Source organism: Lemur catta, chromosome 5 (genome assembly GCF_020740605.2).
Source record: "Lemur catta isolate mLemCat1 chromosome 5, mLemCat1.pri, whole genome shotgun sequence".
Lineage (NCBI taxonomy): Eukaryota > Metazoa > Chordata > Mammalia > Primates > Lemuridae > Lemur > Lemur catta.
In genome coordinates, this window is record NC_059132.1 from 14,629,619 (window position 1) to 14,644,759 (window position 15,141).

General features: G+C 32.4%; 1 protein-coding gene across 4 annotated transcripts in view; it reads right to left on the reverse strand.

The window, feature by feature from the left end:
• RANBP17 (RAN binding protein 17) overlaps nucleotides 1–15,141 on the reverse strand; it is a 250,922-nt gene that overhangs the window by 192,023 nt on the left and 43,758 nt on the right. The gene's annotated exons all lie outside the window — the stretch shown is intronic.

A 15,141-nucleotide genomic window follows, 5' to 3' on the forward strand; every position in this document is an offset into this window, starting at 1 on the left:
TCTATTCAGTTAGACCTACTTAATACCATTATATTATTACATTTCAGTTAATCTCATTCAAATATCTTTGAGCATCTATATTTTCATTCAATATCCTTTACAAAGAAAACAGGTCTTTGATTTTACAACTGAATCTTTTTACATTTTAATGTAATATCTGATATATATGAAAGCACATATGTATTAATAAACATATATGAAAACATCTACCCAATGGAAGAATCAATGCATCACCAATATTGTCACACCTACCTCTATACCCTTCACCTAACTTGCCCCCTTACCCCGCACCCTAGAGGTAATTATGATCCAATATTTGGTGCTTATTATTCTTTTGATTTTTTTTAGTTTTATCACATACACATATATTCCTAAATAATATATTTTTAGTCTCACTTGTTTTGGGGCTTTATTAAGTTTCATACTGTATGTAACTTTCTGAGTGTTGCTTTTTTTCACTAAACATCTTATCTTTGACATTTGACCTTGTTATGTATACATGTTGTTCATTTATTTTTATTATTGTATAATATTCCATTGTGCAATTATATAATGACCTGTTTATCCGTCTTCATGTTAATAGGCACCTGAGCTGTTTCCACTTTTTGCCATTATGAATAATGATATGAATACTATTGCACATATTGTATTGTGTACAGGAGATTTTCTGGAGCACACATATAACAATGGAAGTGCCAGATCAGCAGGTATTCAAATGTTCCACATTACAAGATAACACCAAATTCATTTCAATTCCATTTCCAATTAATTACACATTATACTCCTACCAGATAACTCATTTTGACACACATTCTTCTGTAAGATTTCTTATTTTTGTCAGCCTACCGGAAGTACAATAGTATTTTATGTGGACTTAAATTCATTTCTCTTACTAGTGATGAAGTTGGGCATTCTTTCAAATATATTCACCATTTGTTTCTTTTTCTGTGAGATGCCTATTTGCTTGTATCTATTGATCATTTTCCCAAAGAAGTGTTTATTTTACTGATTTTTAAGCTTTCCATATTATTCTAGATGGTGATCCTCACTCGTGTGTGCGTGTGTGCGCTGCAAATACCTTCTCCCTGGTTCTAGTCTCTTTCTTTTTGAATCGAGTCAATTTCAGTAATTTTTTCTAGGACTTTATTCATTTCAAGTTATCTAATTTATTAATCTCAGAAAATACTTCAAGTAATTTTATCTTTTGAATCTTTCCTGTATCCATAATTATATTTCACGTTTTGTTCCTTGTAGTATTTATTTGTTAATTCTTTTCTTCTTAATCTCATGAGATGTCTGTCAATTTTATTAGTCTTTTTGTTTCAACCCCGATTCCTTTTCCCAGCCTCCCCTTCCCAGCCTCTGGTAACCATTAATCTACTCTCTATCTTCATGAGATACTTTTTAGCTCCCACATATGAGTGTGAACATGTAATATCTGTCTTTCTGTGATTGGCTTATTTCACTTAACATAATGGCCTCCAGTTCCAAACACAATGCTGAAAATGACAGGATTTCATTCTTTTTTATAGGTGAATAATATTCCCTTGTGTATATATGTCAGATTTTCTTCATCCACTCATCCAGTGAATGAGATGATTCCACATTTTGGCTATTGTGAATAGGGCTGCAATAAACATGGAAGTGCAGATATTTATCTGACATATATGCATTTCCTTTCATTTGGATATATACCCAGTAGTGGAATTGCTAGAAAAAATGGTAGTTGTATTTTTAGTTTTTTGAGGAAGTTCTATAACTGTTCTCCGTAGTGGCTGCACTAATTTACATTCCCACCAACAGTGTACAAGCATTCCCCTTTCTCCACATCCTTTCCAGCACCTGTTATTGCCTTTCTTTTTGATGTAAGCCATTTTAACTGGAGTGAGATGTTATCACATTATGGTTTTGATTTGCAGTTCTCTGATGATTAGTGATGTTGGACATTTTTTTGTATGCTTGTTGGTCATTTGAATTAATGTCTTGTTTCGAGAAAAATCTATTCAGATCCTTTGCCCACTTTTACATTGGATTATTCGGTTTTGTTTGCTATTGAGTTGAGCTCCTAATACATTCTAGTTATCCCCTGTCAGATGGATAGATTGCAAATATTTTCTCCCATTCTGTGGGTTGTCACTTTACTTTATTGATTATTTCCTTTGCTGTGAAGAAGCTTTCCAGTTTGACGTTATCCCAATTGCCTATTTGTACTTTGGTTGCCTGTGACTTTGACATTTTATACAAAAAAAATCTTTGCTTAGACCAATGTCCTGGAGCATTTCCTCAATATTTTCTTCTAGTATTAATAGTTTCATAGTTTCAGGTCTGAGATTCAAGTCTTTAAATCCATTTTGATTTTGGTATATGGTGAGAGATAGGGGTCTACTTTCATTCTTCTGCATATTGTTATCCAGTTTTCAATCAGCACCACTGATTGAAAAGACTGTCCTTTCCCCATTGTATGTTCTTGGCATATGTTTTGCTCTTTCAGATTCAAGGACTCCTTTTAGCATTTCTTGCAAGATGGTCCTAGTGATGGTGAATTCTCTCACCTTTTAATTCTCTGGGAAAGACTTTCTCTCTCCTTCACAGCACTTTGAGAATGTTGTTCACGCCTTCCTGGCCTGTATGGTTTCCGTAAAGATGTCTGTTGCCAGATGAATTGGAATTCCTTTATATGTTCTTCATTGCTCATCTCTTTCTGCCTTCAGAATCTTCTCTTCATCCTTCACCTTTGAGAGTTTGATTATTATGTCTCGGGATAGTCTTACTTGGCTTGAATCTACTTGCTATTCAAAGACTTTCCTCTACTTGGATATTTATATCTTTCTCAAGTTTTAGAAAGTTTTCTATTATTATTTCTTTGAATATATTTTCTACCATTTGCTCTTGCTCAGCTCCCTCTTGAACACCAATACTGCTTAGTCTTTTGAGGTAATTCTCTGTATCTTTTAGGTGGTCCTCATTCCTTTTCATTTTTTCTTATTTTTTCTCCTCTGTGTATTTTCAAACAGCAAGTCTTCAAGTTCACTGAATCTTACCTCTGCTTGGATAATTCTGCTGTGGAGAGTCTCTAAAGAGTTCTTCATTTTAACAAGTGTATTTCTCAGTTCCAACATTTCAGTTTGACTTTTTTATTATTTCAATCTCTTTGTTAAATTTCTCTGATAAATTTCGGAATTGTTTTTTGGTGTTATCTTGGAGATCACTAAGTTTCCATAAAACTGCTATTCTGAATTCTTGGTTAGAGAGCTCAAAAATTGCTGTCTCATTAGGATCAGCCCCTGAATTTTTGCTTTGTCCTTTTGGGGAGGTCACGGTTCCGTTTACAATTGTTTCTTGTGGGTACACATTGATTTCTTTGCATTGAAGGATTATTTATTACAGTTTTCTCTGTCTGGCTTGTTTTGCTTTTTATTAAATATATTTGCTTAGCGAATCACTCGCTGCCTTTTTGGCTCTAGTTGGAGCCTTAAGCCCAGGCTCACCTCAGCTCTAGTAAATAGTCTGAACGCAGCCTATCCCAAAGCAGGGAGGTCTCAAAGGGATTATCCAACCAGTCTGTGAAGGCTAGCTAGGGGCTCATGCTTATGGAACGTGGGGAATGTACCTACTACAGCATGGTGCTACTGAACAGCAACTCTGATTTGGCATCTCCTTTAGCTCAGTTACAGAGCAGAGTTTCTGGAGCTTGGCATGGTAGTCTCACCTCCCTCATTTATCTGTCTTTTCCTCAGTGATATTTCTCCCTTCAGGCAGTCACAATGCTATCTGTGGGTTAAGGAAAGAAGAGGTCCCCTGTCAAGGAACCCAAGAATGTGGAAAAGCTAACTGACCACCTCAATTTTATTTTCTCAAGTGTAGAAACTATGAGTTAGGGAGATATTTTCCACGTGTGGTTGGTGCCAGGCAGAATTAGAGGGAGCGGCATCATGGATATAGAAGTGCGCTTCTTCTGCCATCTACTTGGAGTTTTTCCACTGCTCTGTAGCCCTGGAACTGTCTCATCCTCATCTCATCCCTGAGCTCTGGGCTGTTCCTGCTGTATAGCTCATCACTGTATATCTGTTTTTCATTTGCTATGGTGGGGTGTAAAGCCAACTCACCTCTATGCCACCATTTTGGAACTGGAAGTCCTTTATTAGTCCTTTTAAAGATCTAACTTCTGATTTCTTTATTCTACTAAATGTTTTTTAGTTCATTAATTTCTGCTCTTGGTTTCCTTCTTTCTCCTTTCACAAGGTATAATCTGTGTTCCTCTTATTCTAACTTCTCAAGTTGGATAATTAGGTCCAACATTTCAGCCTTTATTCTTTTCTAAATAACCACTGTGGTCAATAAATTCCCTTTGCATTATTAAATCTTTTACTATATTCCAAAAATGTTGTATTTCCATTATCGTGTAACTCTATTTTTAGAGTTTCCTCAACTTAAAAGGGACTTTGGAAAAAAATGAACCTAACAGACATTTACATTCTACCCCAAAACTACTGAATATATATACATTCTTCTCATCAGCACAGTGGACTTTCTCCAAGACAGATCATATGTTAGAACACAAAACAAGTCTCAGAAAATTCAGAAAAATTGAAATCATACCATGTAGCCTTCTCAGATCACAGTGGAATAAAACTAGAAATCAATTCCAATAGCAACTCTCAAATCTACACAAAGTCATGAAATTAAGCAATAGGCTACTGAATGACCCATGGGTCAATGATGAAATTAAGAAGGAAATCAAAAGATTTTTCGAACTGGAAGACAAAGAGGACATACGCTTCCAAAATCTACAAGATATAGAAAAAGCAGTGCAATGAGGGAAGTTCATAGCCTTAAATGCTTACATCAAAAAGACAGAAAGATCACAAATTAACAACTTAACATCACACCTCAAGTTACTAGAAATAAAACAAACGAAACCCAAAGCTAGCAGAAGAAAAGAAGTAACAAAGCTCAGAATAGAACCAAATGAAATATAAACCAAATAATATAAAGGATCAACAAAACAAAAAGTTGGTTCTTTGAAAAGAGAAACAAAACTGATAGACCACTAGCTATATCAACCAAAAACAGAAGAGAAAGGCCTCAAATAAAGCTCAATCAGAAATGAAAAAGGAGACATTCCAAATGACAAACTGACATTTTCTAATTGTTGGTTCCAGTGTTTTACATATGTCAACTCAATTAAGTCTGTTAATTGTATTGCTGAAATCATTTCTAAATTTACTAACTTGCTACTTATCTGAACTGCCAACAATTGAGAAATGTACTACAACCCTCCATTAGGATGGTAGATCTGTCAATTTTTCACTGTAGTACTACCAATTTTTGTTTGTTTTGAGACTACTTCATTAGGTACTATGTATCTGAAATTGTTGTACACTTGAGTATCCCTCATCCAAAATGCTTGAGACCAGAAGTGTTCTGGATTTCAGATTTTTTCAAATTTTCGAACACTTCCATTGTGATAGAGTGTCCCACATCCAAAAACCCCAAATTCTTTTTTTTTACTTCAGGATATTATGGGGGTACAAACATTTTGGTTACATGTTATGACTTTGCCTCACCCAAGCCAGGATTAGAGGCGTGCCTTTCCCCCATACAATACTCACCGCATCCATTAGTTCTGAGTTTGCCTACCCCACCCCCGGAACCCCCAATGAATATTACTACCATGTGAGCACCTTAGTGTTGACCAGTTAGTGCCAATTTGATGGTGAATACATGTGCTGCTTATTCTTCCATTCTTGTGATACCTCAATTTGGAGGATGGGCTCAAGCTCTATCCAGGATAAGAGGTGCTAGATCACAATTCACTATTGCAAGGATGTGGAAACAACCCAAGTGTCCTTCAATCCATGAGTGGATTAATAAAATATGGTATACATATACAATGGAACACTACTCAATTACAAAAACCCCAAATTCTTAACGCACCAATGAATATTTCCTTTGAGCATATTGGTACTCAAGAAGTTCTGGATTTTGGAGCATTTCAGATTTTCAAATTTGGGATACTTAACCTGTAACTTCCTAGTTCACAAATCATTATTTCTAGTTGTAATAATGCCTTTTATCTGAAAGTCATTTTTGTTTGATATTAACAACTGCCCTAGCTCCTATAGGTTCATATTTACATAGCACATCTTTTTTGTATCTTTTAATTTCAACTTTCCATGTTTCAGTGTTTTGGGTTATGTCTATTATAAGGAGTATTTGGCTTTTGAAAAACAATTCAAATTTATAATCTGGCCTAACTATAAATTTAACTCCTTTATGTCTATTGGATTAATATCGGCAAGGCTCCTATCTTTTTATTTTTTATTATTGTCTGTTGTTGTCTAGTTTTTTTCTGGCTCTTATTTTTTTTCCTTCCTTGGCTTTTTTAAAAATTGAATTTGCTTTTCTATTTCATTATTTTCCCTCTACTGGTTATAGAAGATTAATCACACAATTTCTATTCTTTTAGTTGTTCCCCTTGAAATTTTACCATTTTAATTCCCCTACTAAATATGATGAGGACTTAAGGCAATTTTAATTCTCATCATTCCTTTCTCTCTCTCACATGGTACTGTTCTTTGGTGCTTTCATTCTCAGTTGTTTTTTTTTTAACTTCACAAATTAAACATAATCATTAATTTTTTATACAGACTATTAAAGTTTATGTTAAATATATCTATTTACCAATATCCATGTACTCTTTTTCTTCCTTCTGCAATCATGCCTTTCTTCCTGAAAAATAACCTTTAGAATGTTTAATAAAAACCTTCAATGAGGAGCAGCAGTAAAGATGTACCAGTAGTCAACATTCTGCTTTCATTTGTCTGAAAATGTCCTTGGAAAGACACTTCTGCTGATATACAATAATAGGATAGCAATTATTTTTGCTCACTTCTTTGAGCATAATATTCCTCCATCTTCTGGCTTCCATTTTTACTGTGAGTTATCAGTTTATTTTATACTACTTTGTAAGTGATCTTTCTTCTCCAGTTGCATTTAAGATTTTCTGTCTTTGGGGTTACATCGTTTGACTAAAGTGCTGGATTTTGTTTTTGATGAGTATGTTGGACTTGTTGTATTGATAGATCATGTCTTCTATTAATTCAGAAAAATTCTCAGAATCTCTTCAGTTATCACCTTTGTTGTATCCTCTCTATTCTGTCTTTCTTGGATCCAATTTGACATATCTGACATTCTCATTCCATTGTTTAACTTCTCTTTTAATATCTTCATTTTCCTTGTTTCTCTGCATTCTTAAAACTTTCTTTAGATCTAATTCCCAGTTTGCTCACTCTTTCCTCAGCTGGGTTCAATTTACTATTTAACACATCCATTGAATTTCAGATCACAAAGTTTTCAGTAAAAAGCATTTTACTTAAGTCTTCTGGAAATCTTGCTGGTTGTTCTTCATACTCTTGTTCCTTGCTCATTTGTGATTCTAGTTTTTATTTCTTTATAAATATTTCCTACATAATTATTTTATATTTCTGTCCAATTCGAACATCTTAAGGGTCCTTGGAAGAAGGAAAGTCTAACAAATATTAATAGACAATACATTGTTTTTGTTAGTGCTCATTCATGATAGCTTTTTTTATTGTTTGTGTGCTAGGATTTTTGATTTTTTGTTTATTATGAACGCTTATGTGATTGATCTTAATCTATAGGATTCCCAAGGCCCTAAATTAAGGTTGTTATCCATCAGAGAATGTTTTAATTTCCTTCTGCTGGAAGCCAGGGGATCTACCAATTTCAGACCACTTGAGCCCCTATTCAAGGGTTCAACTTAATTCAAGAGCCTCAGGTTCAGCCCACCTATCTTGCTTCTAGCCTAAAGCTTTGTCACCAATTTTATCATTGATACTGATAATTTGTTTTTGAGAGCAAACTGCCTTTTGCCCTTGTTTGCTGCTGATCAGTCCCACTCTGATTCAAGTTTGCTTTTTCACCTCAGGAAGGACGTCAGAGAAGAGAGAGAGACACACAGAAGTAGAGAACAGAAGGGTGGAGGAGAAAAAACACATAAGAAATTTCATGTACTTACTATAAGTCCAGCAATGTATTAAAAATGTATTCAGTATCTGATTGTTCTGCAGCAGAAAGGCCTTTCAGAATATCTAGTTGCCAACACTGAATCAGGAGTTACTATTAACTCTTTACTTATAAAGAAGCAAATACTAATTATCTGTGATATAAACTAAAAAAAAATTGTGATCTTACAAATAGCTGGCTAAACACCATTCAAATTATAACATAATATAATCCAATATAATGTTTCCACCTAGAATACAGATCTGAAAAGATACTAAGACTGTCATTGTGTCATCAGTCAAAACAAAAGCATTACAACATAAGCTTAGAGGGTCACCACATATCTACAAAAAGATACTCTACTGAAGGGACAAGTGGGGACTAAAATCCAGCCTATACTCTACTTACCAGTCTGGAAAAAAATGGAACGTTTTTCTAATTTGCACAAAGACACCAATGTACTACTGAGATGGTAAGAGAGTAAAATAAATCCTCAATGTCCAAAAATAACGTGAAGGCTGCAATTTGGAGATATAAGCACAGAAACAACTAGAGAATTTGATCTTCTCTGATGGCCAAAGGAGAAAGCCTACGACATGCCCAATGTGACAGACAAGTCTAATAGGAACCCTTGCATAAATCTGATGCAAATAGTTATACCCTTGGTTAAAATGTAAACTGGACAAAAAAATCTGTCCTAGACAGAGAAAGACAATGCAGTAACATGTCTGACTTGACATCAGTGTTAGGTGGAGAGGAGAAAAATCTCTAAAGTCAGACCTCACATGATTTGCGGTTATGTGTGATATGAAAAACCTCATTCTAAGGAAATAGTTTAGTTAATCAACTAAATACTCCATTTTAGTTAACTAATACTCCATTTAGTTAATGAAGTAAATACTCCAGTTAAAAGACAGATATGGTCAGAATGGATTTTTTAAAAGGGAAAGGTGGTATATATCTTATACCAAGTATAAGATATATACTTTAAACATAAAGACACAGATAGATTAGAAATAAATGAAGAAAGATATACTACTACATAAACAGTAAACATAAGAAGGGAGTAGCTACAATAATATCAGATAAAGTGGATTTCTCAAGAGAATCTGTAAACTAATAAGGAAGATGTTACATTACAAATGTCTACAAAAAGCAAAAATTGAAAAGTATTAAAATATACACAATTCCACAATCATATTTGGAGCTTTTAACACCTCTCCACAAATAACAGATCAAAAAAAACTTCAGTTAAAACAAAGAATATCTGAACATCATTACCTTAAATTCTATTTATATAACACTATATCCAACAATGTTAAAATACATATTCTTTTCAAGTGCACATAGTATGTTTAGCAGAACAGACCACATGCTGGGTCATAAAACAAGCTGAAACCACACAAAATCATATCTGATCAAGGTAGAATTAAATTAAACATCAGTAACAGTAACTAGTAAAACCCAAACATTTGTAAATAAAAAGTACACTTCCAAATAAACCATGAATTAACAAAGAAATAACATATTATTTTTAGCTAAATGATAATAAAAATCAAAATTTGTAGGATGCAGCTAAAGCAATGTTTAAAAGGAAATTTTTACCTTTAAATGTTTTTTTAGAAAAGGACAAAAACCTAGAAATAAAAGATCTGGAGTCTCCACCCAGAATTTGAAAAGGAATATCAAATAACATTCAAAGTAAGTATCAGGTAGAAAATATTAAAGCTGGAAAAAACCCAATGAAATATAAAATGAACAAACAATGAAGAAAATCAAGGAAAATAAAAATGGTTCTCTGAAAAGATCAACAAAACTGATAAATATCTAATTGGGTCATTCAGGTGAAAAGAAAAAAATGATCAATATCAAGAATGATAAAAAGGATATCACTTTAAATCCAATAGATATTAAAAGAATAATAATGGAATATTAGGAATAATTCTATTCCAATAAATTAAAATATAAGACTAATTTCTTGAAGGGCACAAATGACTAAATTTGACCCCAGGAGAAACAGGAAAATTGAATAGTCCTATATTGATTAAAGAAAATGAATTCCTAATTATAAACCCTCTTGGCCACTGGATTCACTGGTGAATTCTATCAAACTCTTAAGGAAGAAATAATAGAAATACTATACAAACTCTTTCAGAAGATACAGGAGGAGGAGGAAACACTTCCTGACTCATTTTCCCAACCAGCATTACCCTGTTACCAAAACCAGGCAGTCATCATAAGGAAAAAACAAAAAAGAAAACAAAAAACTATAGACCAATATCTTTCATAAACACTGATGTAAAATAAAATGTTTGCAAATTTAATCTAACAATTTACAAAGGAACACTATATTATGACCAAGTAGGATTTATCCTAGGAATGCAAAGCTGGTTTAATATAGTGAAATTAATTAATGTAATTCACTATATTTATAAAAAAAAAGGTCATTTGAATAGGTGCATAAAAAGCATATTTTAAAAACATGCTACTTATTATAAATACTATGAGGAATTGACGTTCCATAAACTTATGACTATCTTAAAAAAATCTTCAGATAATATCATGCTCAACGGTAAAAGGCTCAATGTTTTCTATGTACAAACAGGATCAAGGCAAGAATATCCACTCTTACCACTTTTATTCAACATTGTACAAGAAGTCCTACCAGTGGAATAAGACAAGAAAAAGAAATAAAAGGCATGAAGACTGAAAGGAGACATAAAACTATCTTTATTTGCAGATGACATGATCACATAGACAATCATAAAGAATCTACAAAAATATTTATTAGAACTAATAAATAAATTTAGTAAAGGTATAAGACATAAAGACAAAAGTCAATTCTGGATTTATAGGGTACCAGGGAATAATCAGAAAATTTAAAATAGCATCAATAATATGTCAGAATACATTTAGTGAACAATTTTTAACAACGATACACAGAAAACAACAAAACAATGCAAAGAAAATTAAATGTTCAAGAACTGGAAGACTCAATTTTGTTAAGCTGGCCCAAACTAATGTACAGATTGAGGCAATCTCAATTAAAATTCTAGAAGGTTTTGAAAAAACTGACAAGCTGATGCTAAAATCAATATGGCAAGACCTTGAACAGCCAAAACTTTTTTGAAAAAGAGCAAGATTGGAAGATTTATGTTACCTGATTTCAAGACTTATTATAAAACTACAGTAACCAAGATAATATAGTATTAACAAAAGGATAGACATAAAGATCAATGGTACAGAATAGAGAGACCAGTAGTAAACCCTAGCATTTCACGGTCAATTGATTTTGGACAAAGGTATCATGGTAATGGAAAGACAGTCTTTTCCACAAATAAAGCTACAACAACTGGATTACTGTATGGGAGAAAAACCTTGACCCTTAACTAAAAAATTAACCTGTAATGGATCACAGATCTAAACATAACAGCTAAACCATTAAACTTATGGAAGAAATCATAGAAGAAAGTCTTTGTGACATCAGGTTAGATAGGTTTCTTAAACACAGAAATCTCAACCCATAAAGAAAAAAAGTGAAAAAGTAGACCATAAAATTAAAACCTTTGGTCTTTGAAAAACAGTTAAGAAGACAAACCACAGACTGGGAGAAATATTTGTAAAACATATACGTGGAAAAAGGGATTACATACAGAATATAAAGCACTCTTACAATTCCACAATACCACATAAAAAAGAGCCAACAACTCAATTTAAAAAATGGAAAAAGATATGAACAGACTTTTCATAAAAGAAGATATATAAATGGCAAAAAGCATTAGGGAAATGCAAATTATAACCACAGTGGGATAACACTAGTCACCCAGTAGAATGGCTAAAGTTAAGAAGACAAATAATATCAAATGATAGTGAGGATGTGAAGCAACTAAAACTCTTATAAATTGTTAATGGGAATAAAATATGATATAGATATATATAAAATAGTATAGAGGTATCTTACAACATTAGACATACATTTACCATATGACCCAGCATCTACCTTGGGTATTTACCCAAAAGAAATGAAAATTTAGGTACATACAAAGACTTATCTACCAATGTTCATAACATTATTCATGATAGCTAAAAACTGGACATGCAATTCAAATGACCAGTAACCAGTGAATACATAAACTATTGTAAAGCTACCATAAGGAATACTATGCAGCAATAAAAAAACCCCAAAATACAATATATTTGAATCTCAAAAACATAGGCTAAGCAAACAAACACAAAAGACTACTTATTATATGATTTTATTTATATAAAAATCTAAGAGAGACAAACCACAGTGACAGAAATTAGACTAGTGATTGGCTGGGCCAGGAGTTGGAGAAGGGGATCCAAGGGCATGAGAAGACTATCTAGAGTGAAGGAAATTAAGTGTTCTCTATCTTGAATGTGGTAGCAGTTACACAGCTATAGTATAACTGATAAATTCATCAAATTGCACGCTCAAATAAAATGGAAAAAGAGAAAAGGTATTTGCAACTTTGATCAGAGACAAGGGCTCACTTTCCTAAACTATAAAAAACTCTTAGAAATCAATCAGAAAAAAAAGGACCACAGCTCAACAGAAAAATAAGCAAACGAATAGTTCATTTACCAAAAAAAAGAACAAACAACTCCAGTGTAAATTTAAACAACTCTTGACCTCACTGATATGAGAAATGCAAATGTTAAATTATACTGAGAAATAATTTTTCACACATAGGACTGTCAAGAATTCAAAAGCTCAGTAATATTGAATATTGAAGATTATATGGAAACAATCTCATAGGTTCCTGGTGGACAAGTAAATGGCATTGACCCTACAGAAAACAATTGGGCAATATTTGTAAAATTACAAATGCATTAACCTTCCACCCAACAGCAATTCCACTTCTAGAAATTTTCCTCATAAACTTGCATAACATAAAATGACATATATTACAAGGTTTATCTGTATAGCAATTCTTTTAAAAGGAAAAGACTATAAACAAATGGCTATCAACAGTAGACAGAATGGTTAAATAAATTATGATACATTCAAAAAGTAAAATATTATGTCTCTATAAAAAATAAGAGTTCTCTATATAATGATTCGAAAATAGTTATAAAAAACATTGTTAAATGAAAAAAGCAAGGAGAAGAGCAGTGAGTGTGGTATGCCACATTCTATGTAAATAAGAGAGGATAAGAATTTATATATTGTTTGTATATGCATAAAGAAACTTTGGAAAGACACGCAAAACTAGTAAGAATGACTACTTGCTAGGATAAAGAAGGGAGGACAGAGTACAGCACTGGAACAGAACACATTTTAAGTTTTTTAAACTTTTGAACAATGCAAATATATTATCTCTTCAAAAAATTAGGTGAATTAATCAAAATCAAGTTTGCTATGAAAATAACTAAGGAAATAGACACACCAAAATGATATGAAAAGACAGGTCACAAACTCTAAGATGATATTTACAATTTAAAAACCTAAAGGATTGGTGTCAAAATATATAAAGGGCTCCTACAAATCAGTAAAAGAAAGACAATCCAATGGTAAAGGAGAAATGAACAAAAGAGATGCACATATATTTCACCGATGATGACACAACTGACAGTCAATAAACACGAAACAATGCTAAACTTACTAATTCAGGGAGTAAAAAGTAAAATATCCATGCTGTATATTATTTCAACTAGATTGGCAAAAACTGAAGTCTAATAATACGAGCTGTTGGCAAGGAGCTAGATCCAAGTCAGCAAGATACAGCCTGTGGGACAGCCTACTGTTTTTGTAAATAAAGTTTTACTGAAATAGAGCCATGAATATGGTCTATGGCTGCTTCCTAGTTACAAAGACATAGTTAAGTAGTTGCATGAGAGACATTTATTAAACACTATTTGACACTTTAAGAAAAAGTTTGCTAATTCCTTATAGAAATTGATGGGAATGCTTGAACACTGTTGGTAGGATATAAAGGTGTACAATCACTTTGTAAAATAGTTTGACATTATCTACTAAGCCTGAATATATAATGGATATACACAACAATCTTTACAGCAGCACTAATTTTTATTAGCAAAAAATAGAGAAAATAACAAATACCCATTGACAAGAGAATTCATAAATAAACTGAAGTATATTCAAACAACATAGCAGTGCCTGGTAGTAAAAATGAAGGAACTATAGCTATATGCATCAATATAAGCTCTCATAAATACAATACTAAGAAATAATAAAGTTATAGAAAATAAAAACAGTATGATTCCATATATATAAAGTTAAGAAATATGCAAAACCATGTATTATTTTCAGAATACATACCTACGCAGTAACACTATGAAGAAAAGGAGTCAATTGGTAAACACAAAATTCAAGATTGTGAAGTATTTTCTACCGGTAGGCAGGAGGATAGATTTACAAAGAGAATCAAAGAGTGCAGCAAAGATATTGGCACTGACGTACTACTTAAGCTAGATGATAGTGTTTGTTACTGCTATTCTCTATGATTCAATATATATAAATATACTTTTGTATATACCTGATATTTAAAAATTTTCAAAACTCTGCTAAAAGACGTCAATAATGAAGAGACTAAATGCCACAAAACTGTTAGTTCTCCCCATTTAATTTATAAATAATAAGATTCTGATAAAAGAAAGAACATTAAAAGTAGAGAAAATTAACTGACCTACACTATCTAGCCCCTCACCAGTATTGTGTGACTTAAAGCAAGATGGATAGATAATAAATAAAAGGTATTTTTGAAAAACATTATGTAAACATAAAAAATCTTTTAAAGAATTCTTTAAGAGTTAAGATGAGAAGCCATAGGAAATAAACTTGACTATAATCCCTTACCAAACTCATTTTCCAAAACAAGATAAAAGAAACAAATATGAAAAAAAATTATGAAACTATAATTAAAGTCCCTATTAGAAATGCGTAAATCCAATTCCATTCTCATAATACATACATTTTAAAAATCTGCAAAATGTATTTATTTATTTATTTTTATTCCCTATGCTCCTGAAAGAATTTAAAGGGATATACAAAAATAAATACTTTCTCCCTCAGTAAAGGATACAAGACAAAATAATGAGGAAATTGAGGAATTAAAGAATAATAATAAA